The sequence below is a fragment of the Poecilia formosa genome, unplaced genomic scaffold (assembly GCF_000485575.1).
Source record: "Poecilia formosa unplaced genomic scaffold, Poecilia_formosa-5.1.2 Scaffold67, whole genome shotgun sequence".
In the NCBI taxonomy this organism is placed as follows: domain Eukaryota; kingdom Metazoa; phylum Chordata; class Actinopteri; order Cyprinodontiformes; family Poeciliidae; genus Poecilia; species Poecilia formosa.
In genome coordinates this window covers 883,822-905,010 of record NW_006800006.1, presented here as the reverse complement: position 1 = coordinate 905,010, position 21,189 = coordinate 883,822, and the positions used below count along the sequence as shown (strand labels likewise).

Here is a 21,189-nt window from a genome sequence, read left to right as displayed (position 1 = left end):
AAAATGTTGTAACCTGTTTTTCCGAGCCGCCTTTAAACGCAACATGAGCGCTACGACGCTCGCGCTGGGTTTACACCTGTGAAGGAGACCTGCTGCTGCTGTGCAGAGCTACGCAGGTTTGTGTTAGAATCACGGCAGCAAACCAGCAAAACGCAAAGAACTTTTCACACTTTTTCCCCCAACCTTGACTAAAGCTGTTGGATGCAGGTAATGTTAGCTAAATGATGACTAGCTAGCCAATATCAATACAGCACCTTAGCTTAACAAGTAGTCTGTAGGCTACTGGTGGTGTTGTCTATGTTCAGCTACCTACATTCATTTTGCTCCCAAAAAGTTGATGCCCACCTCCGCCCCGCCCCGCTAAAACACATTGTTCAACCAGACAGCTATTTGTAATCCATAGGGGGGACCCAGGAGAAAAAGTTTGGGAAGCACTGCTCTAAAGTATGTAAACTAGGTGCTCCTGCTCAGGGTTGCTAAGTAACCTCTGGTCTAATTCCATTTCTGGATTGAAAGAACAGGAGTCTAAAGAGTAAATAATCCTTTTCTGGGTTAACTAGTGAGTACTCCACAGTTTCTAATTGGTAAACTAGTAATCTTTCTGACACTCAGCCTTCAGGATGTCATCACAATAATACTTCTCCAAAATCCAGTTCACAACCATTCTTAGGAGCATTTTACTGAGTAGTTTGTAATCTAAGATCAACAGATGCTTATATTATATAATAATCTAAGCAGATTATTATCTGCTTAGATAATAATCAGATAATATCCCAGGCTAGCGATGCTACACAGGAAAGTTGAGAACTGGTAAATGTTTGTTGCCGTCGTTGCTGTCATGTCCCGTGTGTGGAGTTCACTTCGAGTGGCGGAAAAGTGATGCATATGCATCACCTGTGTGCTGGACTGTTACCAAGGAAATGAGAGAGGATGAGTAATTCAATGTTTTGGAGTGAAACTTTTCGACATCCGGTCTCTTTGATAGAAACAGAGAGCCACGACGAAAACAAGCAAGCAATTTTTAATCGCTCTCATTTTATTATCGCGCTTATTTTAATTTATCATGCGATTAATTGATTTACTGTTCATGGCATCAGGCCTATGGTAGCGCAGTTGTTGCTTTCCAGAAGGTTCTGGGTTGAGATCCTGGCTTGGAGCCTTACAGTTACCGTTTTGACATTTCTTCAGTTTCCTCCCACAGTCCGAACAGACACAGGTTCGGTGATTTTAGGCGATTGTGTGTACGGTTCTGTGTTTGTCTCCGTCTTGCCCTGTGATGGACTGATGGGCTGCCCAGAGTATAACTGACCTATTGCCCACAGACTGCTAAACATAGCCCCCTGTTGGCCCAGCGCTGACAGGTTAAAGTGGGTTAAGAAGACGGATGGGATCATTAACTGGAGTCGACGTTATCACCCTGAAACTCACCTTCCTTGTTGTTCACAATTAAAATCTTCCAGTCGTCTACACGAACCCCCGTTTTAAGTGACCCAAATGTTTACTATGTACTTTTTCTTTTAATACTTTGGTTATTAATTTATACATTAAGTCTTATTTACACTTTTTTTGTGTTTTTTTTTTTGGCTTGAAAGCCTAAATCAGTTTGCTGGAGGAACGCCCAAGCCCAGCCTCTTTGTTTTATTTCCACCCAGAGCTGAATCAGGCACACGACTGTGTTGGCAAAAGGCCTCAGATTGGGTTGTTTATCCTTTTTTGTCCTGAAAGGGTAAAAAGGAGTTTCTGTCCCGTATTACATCCAACACGTAGTGTGATAATGGAGTTGGTTTGAGAGTAGAAAAATTGTCCTCGGTGAACAAAACTACTCGTCGAACCACCATGTGCCTCATCAACGGTAGCTTAAAGGGAAAAAAAATAACCACACAATGTAAAAAGGAATAACTGACATTGCACATATTTTTTCGTGTATCAGCGCTTGGTTCATATCTGACTTTCCTTTTTTCTTTTACACAATGCCAAAGATCTTTGCACAAAGAGTGTCCGCTGAGTGTCACACCGTGACTCTGTGGGATTTTTACATTCACAAGGAGACGTTTGTTACGCTTCTGATGCTATTCTGACCCCCTGCTCCTGAGGAAGAAAGCGTGGCCCTGATCTGCGTATCTCCGAGTATATAAGGAATGCGAGCATTGGTTGTGAAAGGTCAGAAGACTGTTTAGCAAGTGTTTCTTGCTTTTATTTCAGCTGGAAAAGCTGAGACTGTCGCAATGGAGAGAAACTGAACGCGTTGGCAAAACCTAGTGCAGACCAGCCTCTCTACAACAGCCATGTAAGAACCCAAATATTCATTGTATTTAAAAGAACAGTTTACATATTGATGTCTAATCATATTTATAATCACTGGAAAAGAACATAATTCTGCTATAAAACTAAAATTTTAAATACAAAAATGACCTTATTTTGCTTTTTAAATGGAAGGCCTTAGTAATTTGTCTAACCTCCTTTAAACATGGCAGACCCCCTTGAAAATGCCAAGTCATCACTGAGTAATAACATTCCCATCATGTAATGCGATACACCTGTGTGTGATTTTAGATGACACTGCAAGTGGGATTAAATGTCAGGGTGTCCTAATTTATCCCTCACCAGAAATTGACATTTTTAATCACATTTTATAGGAAGCTTAAAACATCATTTGTTCATCTCTGCATATTATTCAAGCATGTATTAATGGATGCTTTATACCTGTGTTACTTCACACTGTGCATGCCGGACTCCTCGTGTTCAGAGATGCTGCCTTTGGGTTTGTTTTACAACAACTTTTCAGCATCAGCATGTTTTTTTCCCCCTTTTGAAAATCTTTGCAATTAAGTCAGAACAAACACAGTTGATGAGAAATGCTGTAACTACTCTACCGAGACGCCGTCTACTAAAAAACATGTTTGTTTGGAAGTGAATCTGGTCAGCAGGCCTACAGTCTGAATATGTTGAAATGAGATTGCTCTAGTTGCTTTAGTTTGTCATTGAAGGAACACTCAATGTGTGCCGCTGTCTGAGAGTAATAATATTACAAAGTCTTATTTCGCATCATTCAATATTTTTGCAGTTCCCTCTAAACCATCCGACTGATGAGCATCGGTCTTTGTCCTGTTCGCAGACCCGCTCAGTGTGTGTTGCTAAGTGACAAATACGACTGGCCTGTATATGTCAAATTTAAGGAAAAACATTTCTAATTCAGACTCTTATTCAATGTGTCATCACCAGAGATAAAAGGTAGTTCAGGTGTGGAAGAGATACTGAAGAGACTCTCGGGCGTAGAGAGAAATCGTGAACATGCTTCATTGGACCCGGTAATGATTCACGTTTTCTGTATTACATCCAGTCCAGATTTATATATAAAGCATTCGAAAACAACCAGCACAGGAGCAAAGTCCTTTACAGTTAAAATCATTTTTAAAAATAAGAATAAAGAGACACAAAAACCAATAACACACAAGTAACGCCTGTTTAATTTCTATGGGCAGATCATTCCACATTTGGCTATATGACCAGCATATGAGAACAATGAGTAAGTACCGGTAACTCTAAACTAATAGCAGACGACTACTTTGAAGAGTTATCTTTCAAAGTTAGTTTTTCTAACGGGTTATCAGAGCTTATCACAGACAAGAACCAGGTCACTATGTTCAGAAGAGACTAAATATGAACACAAGGACGGTCAGGTGTAATGCAGGAGCCCTAATGTAGGCTGCAAGGTTCAAGAGTGTGTGTGTGTGAGAGAGAGAGAGAGCGAGAGAGAGAGAGAGAGAGAGAGAGAAAGATAACCTCATGACAGCTCTTTAAAAAAAGACTCAAACTAAAGAGGGCCCAGAGTGGAACCCTGCGGAACTCCACCTGTCCAGGATGCTTCGACTGAGAAATACTGGTTTATCTTAAATGAAAAAAAAAAAATAAATTATGAAAAAATAATCTCAAATAGGATTTGAATCGCTGTAAAGCAGCTTCTTTACATGATGCTGGAGGTGAGATGAGGATGTTAAATAACCACAGTGTCCAATCCAAGTGGTATATTTTCTTGAATCACCAAATGAAAGGAGTTGTTATAAACCCTTAACAGTGCCGTTTCCCTACTGATGTGTCACTTCAAAGATTTCATTTTCCTTCAAAAAGTCTTTCAACTGGATGAGGACTATTTTCTCTTGGACCTTAGACAGAAAAGATCGTTTGGAGATGGGACAGAATGTTGCCAGAACTGAACAGCCTAACTTTTTTTCTTTTTAACGAGTGGGTTGCACTACAGCGTGATTAAACAAGACTGGGAACGCTTTCTAAACTTAAGAGTTGTTTTTATCAGGAGAATGACAAATGATCCAACACTGAAAAACGCTCTGAAATAAACAGGCGGGAACAATATCAGGTTTGTAGAATGTAAGCGTCGCACCGCCTCCCTCAGCAGGGATGGAGAAACCGGCTCAGATACAAGAAGAAGAAGACACGGTGGAGACAAGAGGAAATAAGAGACAACCTGAGTAACAGCCAGTCAATGTTGGATGTCCTGGTATGTTTTACCCTTTAGAATATATTTTTTATTTTTTTCAAACAAAGAAGATGCATTGCCATTAACCATAGATTTGTCCAAATTGAAATATTGAAAATACATGAATAAATTTGCTTAACGGAAATACGTTAATTAAAAAAACTACCTTCGGTGCACCCCAAGGCAGGAGGACGATAATGGTTTGCTTTGGTTTTGTTTTTTTGGAACTGGCTCCACTTGAGCTCCTGCAGCATCGCACAGTTTATAAAAAGTTGTGCGACATTCGAAAGGCTTGAATCCATAGGTCTTCTGTTAAATCACCGAATACACTATCCCCAAAACGCCGTAATTTGAAGTCACGGACTTAGACTATAACCTTAACTGGTTATTTGGTTTGAGTGAATGGGGGGGGGTCAGGGTGTCAGGTTAATCAGCAAAAGTAGTAATTTTGAGTGCTGTAGATACTCCTATTTATCAGATTTTGTGAGTAGTGTTTTCATTGGGTAAAAAAATATACATATTATTTTCAAATTATTAGCCTGCTATTCGCAGCATAATTCAGATTATTATACATTACATTTCTGCCAATAAATGTTAATGACCTTATGCATATTGGTACCAACTACATTGTGCTTGTGAAGTTCTGACCCATGGCCTAACAACACAAACCGTTTATTCCAATGAGTCACGAATAACATGAGACTCACTCAACCTCGGAGTATTTGCGTCACCTCCAGACGTTTGGTAGCAAGAACCCGGCGAAGCTCGGCATGCTCCGGTTTCACACGTTGCCCGAGGTGCTTTCAGGCTTCCCGGTCACCTGAAAGCTCTATCTGGTTTCTGACACCGAGTATCTTCCGGTACGGTCCACACAAGCAGCAAAGTCTGTCAGAGCTCGCATGTCCCCGCGATGCCAGAGGCGCTATCGGGCTTTCCGGTGACCCGTAGCGGTATCCGGTTCGGCGGCGTCTCGCTCCCACGTCGGTCTACCATAGCTGCATGCAGGACAGCTTCCTGGAGTCCGGCTGACTTCCATATGGCACCTTATTCAAAGGTGACCTAAATACACTCGGAATCAATCTATTCCTATCACTTCATCTGGTTTTAAGAATTGTTTTCTTTTTTTTTTCTTTTTTTTTTACATTATTAAATGTAACCCTTTAATGCCAAATGCATCATATTTGATGCAATTATTTCTCTGTTTACGTATTTTCCTCAAAAATCTGCTGAGTAAACATATTGTGTAAATATGTCATATATTTTTCTAAATCTGTAAAAGCAATAATTAAATGTGATGATTAAATGAGCACAAACAGCCTGATATGTCAATTATGATACAAACAAATTTAAAAAGCAAGCAAGATGAGCCAAAAATTGTTTCCTTTGCATAAAGAAAAACATTCAATACTTAATTTGGAAAAGAAAAAAAAAATCTGAATTTTCTGATTATTGTTTATGTAATCAAACTTTAAATAACTAGTACAAAAATACTGAGTTCTCAAAAGTTTCTCTGCCACACTTTTTAGAATATTCTGTTGAAGCACAGATCTGCGTGTTTGGACAACTCCTGGTTTTGGCTGCTGGTGCTGATGAGCTCACGGTAACTGTGAACAGGGGCGGCTCTAAGACTTTTGGATGGAACCTTCTGGCTCAAACTGTGACCCCCAGTGTTGAATCAGTTGACTTTAACCTGACTTTAACAGTGGGGTGAGACAGGGTGTCCAAAATGCCCTGGCTTTTTGGCGGGGGGTGGGGAGGGGGTGGTAATTCACCGGCGCATAAATGATTCAGGGAAGCTGGAGCGTTCAGTCAAAAATCAGCCGTTCATTTGAATACAGTCAACATTTTTCAATCTGGCGAGGCTAAACTGAATCGCATTAGTATTCATACAAAAAGTAATGATGACAGAGAAATACAAAGAAGTAATAATAATCTTGAAGTCAATTTCTGGCTGCAACAAATTCACCTGATAGATAAGGTGTATTATTATAGAAACAGTGATTGCAATAAAAAAAATAAATAAAATACCATTGAATTGCCAATAAATTGGCCCAGTAGAAATGTTCTTCACAGACTGTTTAAACCTCAGTCTGTTTCTCATATTCAGATATTTCTTGTATTTTTTGCTGTACCCTGTGTGGGGTCACTGGGAGTCAGCGGTCAGCGGGGTCAGCTCGAGTCCAGCCTGGACAGATCTCCGGTCTGTTACAGACGGTCATTCACACCCTCACACCTGAAGGCAGTTTAGAGCCTCCAGTTAACCACAGTGAGCCCACACACATACACACACACACGCACGCACACACACACATACACATACACACACCCACAGATAAAACACACAGACAATCCACCCAGCAACCCCTGTGGACCTGGCTGCTCTTCATGCTAAGCGCTGCTGCAGGTGAAGCGACGGGAAGCAGGAGTATCCATTGTGTTGCCATTTGTGGTCTTATGAAGGATTTTGTTTTGTCCCAGTTCAAAGTAGTGCAAATTTCACCTGCATACACAAGCAGATAAGTGGCAGCAATGATATTTGAAGAAAGAGTGACCCATATGTTATTCTTCTTGTTGAAGTGTCAGTATTCTGTGTTTTCCAGGCACACATAGTCTCATTTTACAGCATAATCAAGTAACTACGTTAACTACAGTTGTTACAAAAACAACTTTAAGTCGTGTTTATCAAACATGACTTAAAAGAAATTTTACTTCCTAATTTATGCCTTGAAAGTGGGTCTGGATCGCTTTAAGAAGCTCCTGCTCTTTCTCAAACTCCACCTTCAGGAAATCATCAGAACATGGCTCCTCTATTAACCCTTTAACAAGGTTTTTACCAGAGTTGCACTGAGAAGTAGCTCCTATAAAGAGCTCAGCAGATGAGCAGCTCGAACAGGTGTTTGCTAATTGCTGCTGGCTAGTCTGAAGGAGCTGAGTGGAGGAGTAGCGGGGGAGGGTTGCTCTGTGAGATGGAAGCTTGGCTGGAGACTGCAGCTCAAAGGAGGATCTTTATGGATATAGGAAGTAATTTGTGAAGCCAAGCGTTTACGCACCTCTGAATGGTTGCCACGGGAGATTAAAGGATTTCTCAAACATCCCTGAAAGAATCACAGCAACACTTTTGGTATGTTTTTGATGACGGAATAACATTGGAACATAATGTACAGCTCAGAAAAGTCAATTTTTGATTACATCCCGTCTTTTAGAATAGCCTACAATAAATCACAAAATTTCAGATAATATTTCTTATCTACCTTTTTCTACTGTTTACCTTTAAGTACAGTACAAATGAAAATTCTACAATCTCCTGTGAAAATGTTGGGTTTTTTAAAGCAAGAAATGGGATCATGCTAAGTCACACAAAAATAAATGTTGGTAGAACTGTTTAAATATCCTTAAGCTAATTTGCTAAACTGTCTTTTAATTAACTTTCAGCTTTCAACCTGGAGTCTATCAGCCTCCCATGTTGACTTAATAATATTGCTTGGACATCTCTTGTCCACACAGGTACCGCCGCAGATTTTATGACAGATTTAGTTTAGCGGAAAACAATCATTTAATAACACTCCATTATTCCAGAGATCTTTATATTATTCAGGAAACTGTTGGCCTACGTAAAACACAAGCAGTACTGACCAAAACCTCCTGCAGCTCAACCAGTGTTAATACAGACTCTTGTCAGCCTCGACTGGTTTCTGGAGAAACATTCTTTTTTCGTAACGTGTCTTTGTTATTCAATATTCCTATCAGTTATTGATGACTGTAACATGGTTTAAATGTGACGCAGTGGAATTTGTTTCCTTTAATGCCCTGAACATTTTTTACAGTAAGATGTTTTTGTTGTTTGGTGTGTCCTGTCTTGATTTTCTCCAGGATGCCTTCGCTTGACATAAAACTTCATTAGAAATTTCTTGGGATTATTTGAAATGTAATGGACACAGAGACGGACAAGAGACGGGAAAAGAAAAGGACAAAGTAGGGGAAAAGGTTAATACGGAAAGAAGGAGATCAGAGTAGAGGAGAGAAAAGAACCATAACAGGAACACAAGTCTGCCTCGAAACCTGCAGAAAGACAAAAACAAAACTAAGAGACCACAACAGTAAGCAACACACGCATATATAGTAATAACAACTAGAGCATTTCTGAAGAAATTTAAAAGGATTCTGCCAATATCAGTCGAACCCGAGTCAGGTGTACTAATGTGAAAAATGAGCTAAAATACTAAGTTAGCTAAAATGCTGTCAGTAGAATAGTATCTCTAGGATGTTCACTAATGTGACTTACTCCACTCAGTATGCAGACATCAGTGTATTAGTAAAAAGTATCTAAAATGTTGTGGCATAGCTTAAATGCTGTCTGTAGCATGGGGTGTATCACTAGCATGTTCACTAACATTGACTTACTCATTATGTAAACTAAGTTAAAATTAGCTAAAATGTTAAGGTTAGCTTAAATTCTGTTGGTAGCATCCAGCGTATCAGAAGCATGTTGTCTTCAATGAACTTTCTCCACTCGTTATGCTTAATGTGGCTAATGTATCAAAACATAGATAAAATGCTCATTTTTGCAAGACAATGCGCTTCTCTCCTATTGCTGTGGTAGTCACCAATTATATCACTGAATCAGGGGCGCCGCCAGGATTCGTGGGCCCCGTGACAAAAAATTTGTTTGTGCCCCCCGCAGCTGCTGTTAGAATTTTTTGAGTCTATTTGACCCATAAAAAGCGTCACAATTTTAAAGGCCTGCATCTGCCTTGCTTTCTTTGGTTCAATACTGATAATTAGCACAATATTTACTGCTCATGAATTTAACATCCAACAGTCCACATCCAGTATGCAAGTAGGTTGCTTAAATGTTTTCTTTTAGTTTTAGATTACTGAAATGTCTCTCCCCATGGGCAACAGTCAAAAGCAACGTGCAACTACACATAAAGCAATCCAGAGTTCTCAAAAATGCTATGTAGTTGCATTTTATTCAAGCTGCAGTATATAACTAATAAAAAAATATGTTTTCTCCATATTTGTTAAAGCTGGCACCATGTTGTAGCAGTTTGTTATGAGACAGATAAACTGTGAAAACAATCAATTTCCTCCATCTTCTTCCTGAATTACTATTGCTAGCTAAAGTAATGCACCGTTCTGACCAAAACAACCAATCAGAACCAGGAGGATCTTAGCACTGTCATTATCCTCATTCACTCACTGCTAAATGTGTTAATGGTGGAGAAACAACTTATCATTACAAGAAACCGTTTATCTGCCGTCATTAGTAGCTATGCTAACTAAATTGATCATTCACAGTTTGAATCTGCACGGCTCTGTGCTATGCTGGCTGCAGCATGGCACAAATTAAGCATGTATCTGAAAAACATCTGAATCTAAATATTAGTGATCCTTTAGATTCTTTACAATCTTTCGGCAAACTGAATCTTGAACTAAAGGTTGCAAACGAGCAGCTGCCCATAAATCCCTCTGGGCTATTGAATTGTACTGCAGGTTCATCAGATTCATTTTTATTAATGACAGGTGTGTGGAGCCATGGAGACGTTACGCTGAAACAGAATCACTAAAAGAATTAAAAGAATGGAGCCTGAAAGCCACGGAACACCTGCTGTTCCGTGGCTTTCACAGTCGCCACTGATTCTGAAATTGAGGGTTTGGAACATGTATTTGATGTCGTCATTTGTTTTTGAGGTTAATATTGCTTGTGGGTTTCCAGAATGAATGTCAGTGTTGGCTGTAATCAAAAGGTTTTCCAGCTTTTCTGATTGCCTTGGCGTGTTTTTCTAAACAGAATCAAAATGATCATAACTGTTAGCTCAACCTCGATGTCACTTGGTCATTTGTCCACATCGTGGCAGCCGTTTCTCATTCCTTCCCACAATGCTTTGGGCATGCATCAGCAGCCTCCATACAAACATTATCCTTTGCTAATGTCATGTCAGTTAAAATGAACAATGCTGCTCTCTTGTTCATTTTAACTCGTGTTGTAAGAGAAAGTGTTTGTGAATTAATTATGACGTTTGTTAAATTGAGTGAATGAACTGGTTAGTTCACTGAATTTGAGGAAGTAGAACACTTTGCAGGTTCTTGGCTAGGTTTTTCAGTTCATTCTAATTGTTTTTGATAAATGCACTATGTTGTGCAAATGTTTGTAGTGATTTAAGAAATGCCAAAAATAAACATTAAGAATACTTGATAAAGAATTGAAATTTATTTCAATCAAAAACGTCAAATTGTTAATTATTTGACTTGTTTGATTTATTTCAGTAAGGATCTTCATTATTTACCTTATTTTAGTCAGAAACCTCAGAGTATCTCTGTTTGTTTGTTGTTGTCTGTTTTGTATCACATCCTGATTTTGTTGGTTCATAGTTTCAGCGCTGTTATACGGTCATGTTTATACTGGTGTATTGTTAAAAATCAAGTTCAAAACAAAGTTATCTCCCAGCCGGTGCCGTGCCCTAGCTTCTCGCTTTCATTGGATGTCAGCCTTTGCAGTTGGGTTGGTGGTCGATACACACTCCCCAACTGCTTCCAGATCTGCCTCAGAGGGTTTATTTGACCGCAACTGAGGTCGGGTCAGTTCCCCTCACATACTTCCAGACTCCAGTCTTCCTTTCACTCTTACAGACATTCCCTGCTGACTGACCACAGCTAGTGCACACAATAAAGAAACTTTTACTTCTCCCATTTGAGTGGTGAAAAACTCCAAAGAACACTGTTGTTTTAATCCACTCATTCTCTACACACCTTGCCACGTGGGCTGGTGTCTATCACCAGCAGCCATTGGGTGAGATCACCAGTTCATTATATAACGAGGCACACACACTAATACCTAATGGCAATAGAGAGACCAATTAACAGCCATCTTTTTGGAATATTGGAGGAAGTCAGAGTACCAGGAAAGAGTCACACATGCACATTACTCAATGCTTTGCCACAAGTCAAGACAGAAAACAGGATAGATGAGGCCAAACTGTCCAATATGTGACACATTGTCTGGAGATAAAATAAAGCAAGAATACACCACCCTTATGATGAAACATGGTGGAGACATCATGCTGAAAAATCCGTTAAAGACAGAGGTATCTATCTATCTATCTATCTATCTATCTATCTATCTATCTATCTATCTATCTGTCTGTCTGTCTGTCTGTCTGTCTGTCTGTCTGTCTGCCCAGCTAGCTAGTTATCTACCTACATATCTATCTACCTCGCTAGCCAATTGCCTATCTGTCTACCTTTTCACTTAAATCTTTATTATTTTTCGTCAAATGAAGAAACAAGAGGAAGTATAAAAAACCACATAGCTTTACATAACCACTTCAACAAGTAGGTTAGAACAACAACATCAAGTAAATACACATATAAACAGCAGGAGGCAGCAGATAGCTAGCTAGTTACCTACCTAACTAGCTATTCAGCTAGCTAACAACTGTGTGTCTGACAGCAGTGAAATCCTGTATTTTCATGTTGTTTTAATTCATGTCTTGCTCTGTTTTCCCACAAGTATTCTGTGGACATGGCAGACCATACGCCGTTCTGATTGGCCAGCGCTCTGTGCCTTTGTACAGACACCCTGAGTGATGTGGTTCTAAAGAGGCCTAGACAGAGTTCTTTATCATAGCTCTATGAGACTTTCAGAGTCTCTCCAGTAATCAGCTCCACATGCCAATAATGATGGATTCCTCTCTGCAGCGGCCCTACAGACGGCGCGCACATACAAATCAGAATTTACATGCCCAAGTCTCTATTGATCAATAAACATTTACTCTTGAGGAGTGACTGAAAGTGCAGGCCCTGTTGTCATAATCAGATCCAACTTTTGTATCGATAAACACGTAAACCGGGTGATGCTTCAGTATTTTCGTCATGCTGCCTATGTATGCATATATTTTATCGCTTTGGCTTGTTTCTCTGATGGTAAACATTCTTGCACATCTCATAGGAAAAAAAAAAAATTAAATCTCAAGCAGCCAGGCATTTTGGCTGCAGCTGCCAGGATTATAGGCATGCAAAAGACATTGTTGTAAATCGCAGAGATCATTTTGTGTAATTAGCTGGGAGATTAAGCCAAAGAGCCAAACAACAAATGGCTGTAATACACACATTTGATGAGGTTTAGCTCTTGCTGCTTCAGCTAAAATAATAATAATAATAATAATAATAAAGTTCTCTTGAACAAGGGTGTTCATAGACGCATCAATTCAGAACTTTGTCCACTTTTAATGTGACAGTCAACCTGTACCGTTAAACTGAAAACAAATATCTGTGGAAAAAAATGCAATCCTGCTCTCCTGTAGTTAAATCAAATTCATTTGTATAACACATTTCAGCAACCAGGCATTTCAAAGTGCTTTGCTTCATAAAAACGTCATACAGTCTTCGATTGTGAAACAAGCAATAAACATGACATTTTGTCAAACGTCATCATCAAAATCATCAGTACACAACAAATATGTCGATCAATGATAAACTTGCCACAAATCAAGAGCAAATCCAAACAGTCTAGTATTCGTTTAAAGGAGCTCAGTGTTTCAGCTGCTTTGGAGTTTTCAGGAAGTTTGTTCCAAATTTGGAAGACAAGGCCTCAAGGGTTTCTGGATTCATAGTCAGGTTAAACAAACTGCAGGTGGATTTTTTTTCTTTCTAATTAGTTGACTTTTGAAGGCTGCATTCAATACATTTCATTTTGGGGCATCAGAGTAAAGGAGGCAAAGCGCAAAAGCTCTTCACCCTTTTCAGATTTCTTTTACTGTTCAACGTTTTGAAAACCATCAGACTTTTTATAGTTAACTTTACTACTATGCACTACTTGGTGTTGGTCAGTCAGATACAACCCCAACAAAACACATTCAAGGTAGCAGTTTTGACATGAAAATGTGTAGAAAAGTTAAAGTCAGAGTGAATAACTTCCGTGGACAACATCTACTTATTCTGGAAAAGTGAGAGATTTCCCAGAACTACTTGTAGTACCACAGCACACAGTAAGTGGCGCACCACTGATTACATCTATACTGCCTCCACAGCCTTATTAGCACAGATGCGCCTCCTTTTCTTATTGGCTAAATAAGCTCAGGTGTAGCCCTGTAATGAGAAAAAAACTGACAGAGATGAGCCTAATTAACTGACTGATTAATTGGTTGATCCATTGTCACTGCCGTCGACAATTTATTCATGGGACCGGTGGGACGGTCTGTCCTGACGTAAAACAATATGCCAGAACAAAAACAAATGTCAGAATCGAACAGTCCGGCAGCGAGCGCGATAACAATGATGGAGCTGATCTTTTACAACAATGAGGAGAAAAGCTGTCTGACTGAGCGCGCTCCATGGAGCAAAATAAAGACACGAGATTCAGTGTTCCAGATGATAACATTTTATTATAACGGCTAACATGGTTGTGTCAATCTGTTCGGAGCATGCGTCCAGCATTTAAATTGAAAAATCTCCTGTTTTTATTTTCCACAGCTGGTACTGAAAGCTGTAGCTAGATTTCTAATTAGTCTGTCCAACTGTCCAACTTATTGTGCTGATGACATCCAGCTTCTGGTTGTACTGTGTTTTCTTTTTTTTGTTGTTGTGGTTGTTGTTGTTGTCAAAATGAATCACTGGGTGGCGACATTGAGCCAGGTCAAAGTATCAGTCGCACAGTCATTCAAAACAACTTAGGAAACCCTGTTAGAAATATTCACTTCTTTCATAAGAGAGAGAGGTTGGCGTATCAAAAGAAAGTGTATTCCAGCAAAAATGTTTTGATATCCTTCGTTCTTAGAGCAAGTGTTACCTAATTTGGTTCAGATACTTTTTGTTTACATCTAGCAGTCTCTGATGTCAGTCTGAGAAAAGTTTGGCCTGCTCCTTACTTTAAGATGGGAGAGGCCTGAAGGGTTTATTGTATGTACAGACAGTTTCAAGTCACCCCATAGGATCTCAATAAGATCAAGATCTGGCCTTTCCATTTCTTAACTTTTAGTCAGTCTTTGGTGGATTTACTGGTATGTTTAGGGTTGTTGCTGTCTGGTAAAATCCAGCCCTTGGTTCTGTACACTTTTCTTCATCCAGAGGGTCTGGACTCTCAGCTGTAGAGGATCAATTGCTTCCTGGAGGCGTGGACTCTCATTCAGTTTTAAATTTTACCCAACTAACACCTGGCGTATGTAAAATGCGCCACTGAGATGCTATGAAGCTTACCGGATATTGCCTGCTGTAAACAACCATTCTCCATTTCAAAGAGAGAAGCGAACCAGACGGCTTTTCATGTTAATTCAATATTTGGAGGTGTGGCCAACACAAACTGAACAACGTTGTTCATTTCATCTGCTGACATCGTTAATACTACCAGGAGACTACAATTCTAAAATGTCATCGTTCAAAATTTCTCCTTCTGTTCACTGATTGGTTGAAATTCTACTGGAGAAATCCAGGTAAATGGGAGAAATACCAGAGAGAAGTGAAGGGACATGAGAATCAAACTGAATTTTGTAGGAAGGCAATGGCCAGGTTAGTTTTTTGTCATGTTGTAAGATCCACTTCTACTTCAGCTATAATTTTTAAAGCATGATTTTTGTCTGACATAGAACCTACTTCAGAGGTTCTATGTTCTGTCTGGAGAACCAACCTACATTTCATCCTTTCCTAAAATAATGACCCAAGTCATTTTTTGCCAAAAGTGATTTTTTTTGTACCTGAGACATCTTTTGGAAAGGAAGAGGTGGCGATTTTTTTTTGTGCCAAAAAATGACTTTTGTCAAAAAAATGGCTTCAGCCATTATTGTAGGAAGGTGACAGTATCAGAAGCTTTAATGAGTCATGGCAACCTGAGGTTGTTTCTCTATGTGTGATTTCACTCCTTTTATGTGGGAAAAACTGTAGTGAATATCTTAAAATTTGACATTTATATTAGTTATCCAAATTCTGAATTGCATAAAAAAATAAAAATAAAAAACCACTCAGGTTGTAATATAACTGTCTGTCATAATATGTTCAGCAGATAAAACATGTTGTTCATTAGAAATCTATGAGGTTACAGTAAAGGAGCTTATCTTTTAATAACAGAAGTTTGTCACAGTGTGGTTATTCAAATTTAAAATATGTAAATATTTGGAAATGTTTTTGAGAATAACAAAAATAGATCACAAGCACAGTTATTAAAAAAAAGAAATTGTTTTCATTTTATATCAAGATATTTTTTGCTTTGCTTGCAATACCCTCATACTTTATTGTAGACAGCCTTCTTTTAATGTACGAAACATTTACAGTAACAGTGTGGTAATCATTCCTAAATCTATCGCTGCTGCATCAGTTCAGACAAGTCAACACATCCTGAATACGTACTTATGAGAAGTTATTCGTATCACAGCCATAAAACCACACATTAAACCAAACCGAGACTTTTTTTTTCTTTTTGTGCATTCCCCATTCAGCCAGATGCTGTGAACCAGCGATTTTCACCAGAATGCAAGCGCTCGTTTCATGTGTGGAGACAGCACCTGGGTGACAACCAGAAAGGGAAGTGATGTCACAGGTGTTGTTGCTGTTCACGGGTCTGCGTCCTCTGCTTCTCAGAGACACCAGCTAAACGTGGAAGTCGTTTCCAGGAAGCGTCGGGCCTTCCTGTAAGGTGGCAGCAGGGAGAACCCAGGCCTGACAGCGAGCTGTGAACCAGCAGAGAGGTGTGAAAACTTTCTCAAACAACAGAACACTCAAAGCCGCTTGAGAGGGTTTTATCAATTTGATCAATTATCAATTCGTTTGGATTTCATATTTTCAGACGTACGGCAGCGGAAATATACACTGCATGTAAATGTTTCTCTCAGGAAATGTAAAATTCTCCCAGTTTGTCATCAGAACAATAACCAAACATGCATGTTTTTGGGTTACAGGAGGACGCAGGGGTGTTCAAAGTGAGGATCGGGAGCTGTTTTGTGACCCCTGGATTGACAATGTGCGGCCCACGACATAATTTCAAGAACGATACACTGGAGGTTGATGCAGGTGGAGACCTTTTATATTTAATCAGGGCAAAATTTTAACAGACAAATTAAAATCTTACAATAAATAATTAATAAAAATTTGGCTACAAAACAAAGTATTCAACAGCCAGGCTTTGATGCACCCAGATTGGCTATTAATGAATTTATGAAACATGGCTATATATTTTTCAATAAAAGTGACTTAAATCTTGTTTTTAATGCTTAGCAGTGGCAGATTCTGATATGGGTGACATGGGCAACCGTCCAGGGTGGTGTTTCGTGGGGGGCGCCCCCACACCCACCGTGTGGCAACCCCTGCTCTTACAATTGGAGGTTCTGATTGTCAATGCAAACAAACCCGCCCCTTCCCCATTCCACCACCGGAAAGGCGGCTCGCTCAGGGCGTTTCAGTTGAAACCTTTAAAAATGAGCAAAGTGAAAACCTTTTTTCATGAGCTAAATTTGCAAAACCCTTTTTTTTTTACATTTTGACTCTACAGTAATTTACACATCCCCTTCCAATGACAACAAAAATGATTACTTGACTCGTTTAATTAAAGTACTGCAACTTAGTTTATTATTGAGAGCTCAACAATAAACTTTACCCCTTTCTTTCTTTTTTAATGGCCCATGAGTCCTTTTAACTTGACGATTTTGACCCATGTCACAAAACAGTTTGGACACCTCAAAATATCTGTTGTAAAGTCATGGCAGCTTACTGTCTTACAGGAACAGATGGACAACGCTTACTGTACTGTTTAAGCTGTTTGTTACTAGTTGGAAAATCAGGTATAATACATAAACTCAAAGCAAACAAGCGATACATTAGATGCAAAATAATGGCATTTTGCTGAGAAGCAAAATGCCATGAGAGAAAAAATTGGACAGGCCCCAGACGTTTTACCTTCACACACTTTTCCAGATAGTTTCACCCATTTGGTACAGGCTGTAAGCGCCTGTATCACTATGCCGGCTGTCAGCTTGGATTTGTTTCTACGCTGCGAGTGCTAAATTAATTTTACACTCACCAGAATGAAAATGTCAAAGGCACATTTTTTTTAACAATCTTACACTGCAGAATAACCCAATATCAGTACATCTCGCAGCTGATAACCGAGTCATTCATTTTCTCCTTGTCACATCATCAGACACTTCATTCTGCCTTTCTGACAGGGATACTTTCAAATAATTGTCTCATGCTGCGCACCAGCGCTAATGAATGAAATAAATCGTGAATCCAACTCCTGAGTCCAAATTAAAGACGAGACTGAGGAACTTTTAAACTGAAGCCTGATCCAGTCATTTCCTGAAAAAGCTGTCAATAACGTTTTAGTAAACCATGTAAAGATCAGGGAAGAGAAACTCCAAGCACGTAGTGTCGGGGCTAGAGGTAGAGACAACACTTGTTTTTCTTTTTTCATTGATGGTCATGAGATTAGATGGTATTGCAATTTTTTTTCTTCAAGGGTCAAAAATATACAATGAAGGTGCATTCTTTTTCACAGCTGATCTCACATTTACTCATGGTGGATTTAAGTAGTTACAAGCTTTGTTTTCTAGGAACAGGAACAGGAAGACATTAACTTTTTTGTGTAACAACTACAAAAATAATACAGAAATCAATTTGCACATGTGCAATAGCATTTAGTTTGTATTGTTCAAACTTATTTTATGCTAGCTTGGTGCTCCTGGGGGCCCCCTGGTGGTGAGGGGCCCATAAGCAGCCACATAACTCTCATATGCCGAAGGCTGGCTCTGTATTTCGTGATGATTAGGACTGGACAATATATCAGTATCAACATACATTGTGATAGACACGCGAATCAATAGGTAACACATTTGATGCAATTTTCAGTAATTTCACTGAACAATCCAGAGCCGCACAGCATTCTGGGGAATGTAGGCAGAGGAAAGGCTTTAACAGCTCAGCCTCTCAATACCAGCTAAGAAACGTTAGTGGCATAATGAACTAATTACCTCACTCTTTGGCTACCTAGCAACAACCTGTTGAGTAACTTCTAGTTACCTAGCAACAACTTGTTGAGCAACTTGCGCAGCATCTGTTTCATGTTTTGCAACGGTATAAAAACTGTGGATAAAGTATATTTGATATTTAAAACAAAAAAACTAATCAATTATTATCGACTGACATGAAACACTTATATCGTGATACACCAGTCAGCCATATTGTCCAACCCTAATGATGATTATTCTTGATTATTTTCATGCTGGCATTTAGCTCAATGTAATGTTAGTTACTAGTTTCAAAACTCATAATTGAGTTATTTATTTATTTATTTTACATCCATGCAGTCCAGCCAGATCAGAAATCTGTATTCTAAGAAACGACATACCATTCACTCTCTCTTCTGCTGTCGGTGCTAACAGAGTGTATGGTCAGGAAGTATCCTCCTGAAGTTCAAGATGTTCTGTTGCTTTGTTTTGTCCAGTTAACCACCGGGTTGTTATTTCTTCATCAGCCCTCGTCTCTGCGCATTAATTCATAAGTTATATTTAGTCACCAGGTCTCCACAGGTGCATAACTGTGTACTAGCTGTGTGACTGAAGACCAACCTTACGCAGCACAATGAACAATGGTGATGTTTCAACCATTGGTGATTGACTTTAGTCTCTCAGAAGAAGTTCAGCGCCTGTGGCAGCACCATGCAGAGGACGTTTCTCTATTAGTTTGAGGGTAATTATGATATTAAATGCCAGGATTTAGTCTGCATACAGACTAACACTCGTGTGTTTATGGTTCACACGAGTGAGTATTTGCAGGGTGGTGGTTATTGCATTCTCTGTCAAGCGGTTGGCGTAATGGTTATAACCACAACAAAATGTGCACACACTATTAGCTTTGCTCCGTTTACGTCTTGCATATGCATCCTACATGTGCATCGCACAACTGACTCATTCCATGCACAATGTTTGGTAAAATGCCAACATTTGGTAAAAGTGAATCTCAAACTTTTCTGCAAACCGAAAGCCTTGTGCATTACCAATAACCACTGCTGCATGCCTTAGAGAGGCAGAAATTCATGCTCATTGACTATTCACTTTAGACCAAGCAGCTACAAGTTGCCTCGGAAACAACAAAGATACAAAAACAAACAGGGACCCACAGGGCTGTTCATCAGTCACCCTGAGCCACTAAGGAAAATCCTTAGATGTTCCATGCCCATAATATTTCTTGGTGTTCCAGATGTGGGTACAAAGCATTATGGTCCAATCAAAGTCAAATGTGGGAAGGTGGCCTTTATGTACAAGTTTTGGTTTTATCTTGATCCGTAAGTTTGTTGCGTAGCATATTTTGTATTTGCTGTTTGTATGCATGTGTATTTATTGAAGATAGGCCACTTGCCATATTGTCACCTTCCTAATAATTCTGTATGACTTATTTAATTATTATTTTGGAACTTATTATATTTGTGCTTCTATGATATAAAGTATTTTAAACTCCCTTTTTACTGAATATACTGGTATACAAATAAACTTGATTGATTGAATAAAAATAATGGGCTAAATCATTTTTTGCCAAAAGTGATTTTTCAAATTTATTTATTTATTTTTGTCTAAATAAACTTTTGGCAAAAAAAAAACAAACAAAAAAACACCTAGGCCATTATTGTAGGAAGGTGACGATATGAAACCGCTCTGAGCCAGAAACGGCCAGGACAGACTGACCAGGTGCTTCCCTTCCACCTTGATGGGCGGTTGGGAGAACCAGAACATCTTTTTCTTCTTCTTATTTAGATTTTAACGGCAGCTTGCATCCATTATTGTTGCACTACTGCCATCTGTTGGATCCTAATATCTATACCTCAAATTCTCATAATGAGCCCAGTGTTTTTTTTAAAAAACGAAAAATCTTCTTTTTCCCCTTAATACTATTTAACTGATCAACCACATTCTCAAAATTTCAATTACGAACCAGAACATCTCTCGAGTAGCTCTGTTATTCGGTGACGGACCAGCAGAGACGATAAATCGGTTGGTCATGATGAGCAGCACAGTGGAGTAGCGAGGACGCTAAGGACTAGTTCACCCCGGAAATCGGCAAATGGCGAGGCTGTAGTGGAACAGATGTTCCAGCAAAATAAGGTGTTACGGGTTTTACCGTAACACCTGTTCCCAGGACTCGACGAGTGGGCCGGACGGCTGGATTCGTCCAGGCTGGAATGAGGACGGGAATGAGAGACTCGGAAGGGAGATACCGGCGGCAGAAAGACTGAGCTGAATCAAAAGCCGAGAGTCGAGCGCTGCGTGACGCCCCGGGAGGAGTTACGGTAAGATGTCGCCACTTTGGGCACTCTAGTTGGATCCTTAATTAGAAAGTAGTTTTGGTAAAGGTTTTTGTTTGTTTGTTGGAAATGTCTTCGGCACTAGTAGTGACAAGAATAGGACAAAGAGAGGGGGTGGTGGGAGCGGGGGACATGCGGCACAGGAACTGAGGCCGTAAGTCAAACTCGGGACACCTCGTTGAGGTCACGACCTTCTTTTTATGTGGTGCCCATAACTGCGCCATGCGACTCCCTTAGTAACGGTTTTAACTGCTCACTTTTCTGTATCAAACCTACATTTTTTATTTTTTATTTTTTATATTCCTAATCTGACTCGATGGCGTTGCTGGATTCCTGTTAACCAGGGGTGAAAGTAAGGAGGTATGGAGGGGTACTGCGTACCCCCAAAAGATTTAGCGGGGGTACGCAGTACCCC

General features: G+C 39.6%; 1 protein-coding gene across 2 annotated transcripts in view; it reads left to right on the top strand.

The window, feature by feature from the left end:
• Positions 1-20,426: 20,426 nt before the first annotated feature.
• Positions 20,427-21,189, top strand: part of rgs18 (regulator of G protein signaling 18) — a 21,375-nt gene continuing 20,612 nt past the window's right edge. The window contains exon 1 of one of the 2 annotated variants that reach the window (XM_007554887.2): positions 20,427-20,759. The gene's annotated coding sequence lies outside the window, so the exon portion shown is untranslated. Of the gene's footprint in view, positions 20,767-21,189 lie in introns of both variants that reach the window. The other variant, XM_016672930.1, reaches the window with a different exon arrangement.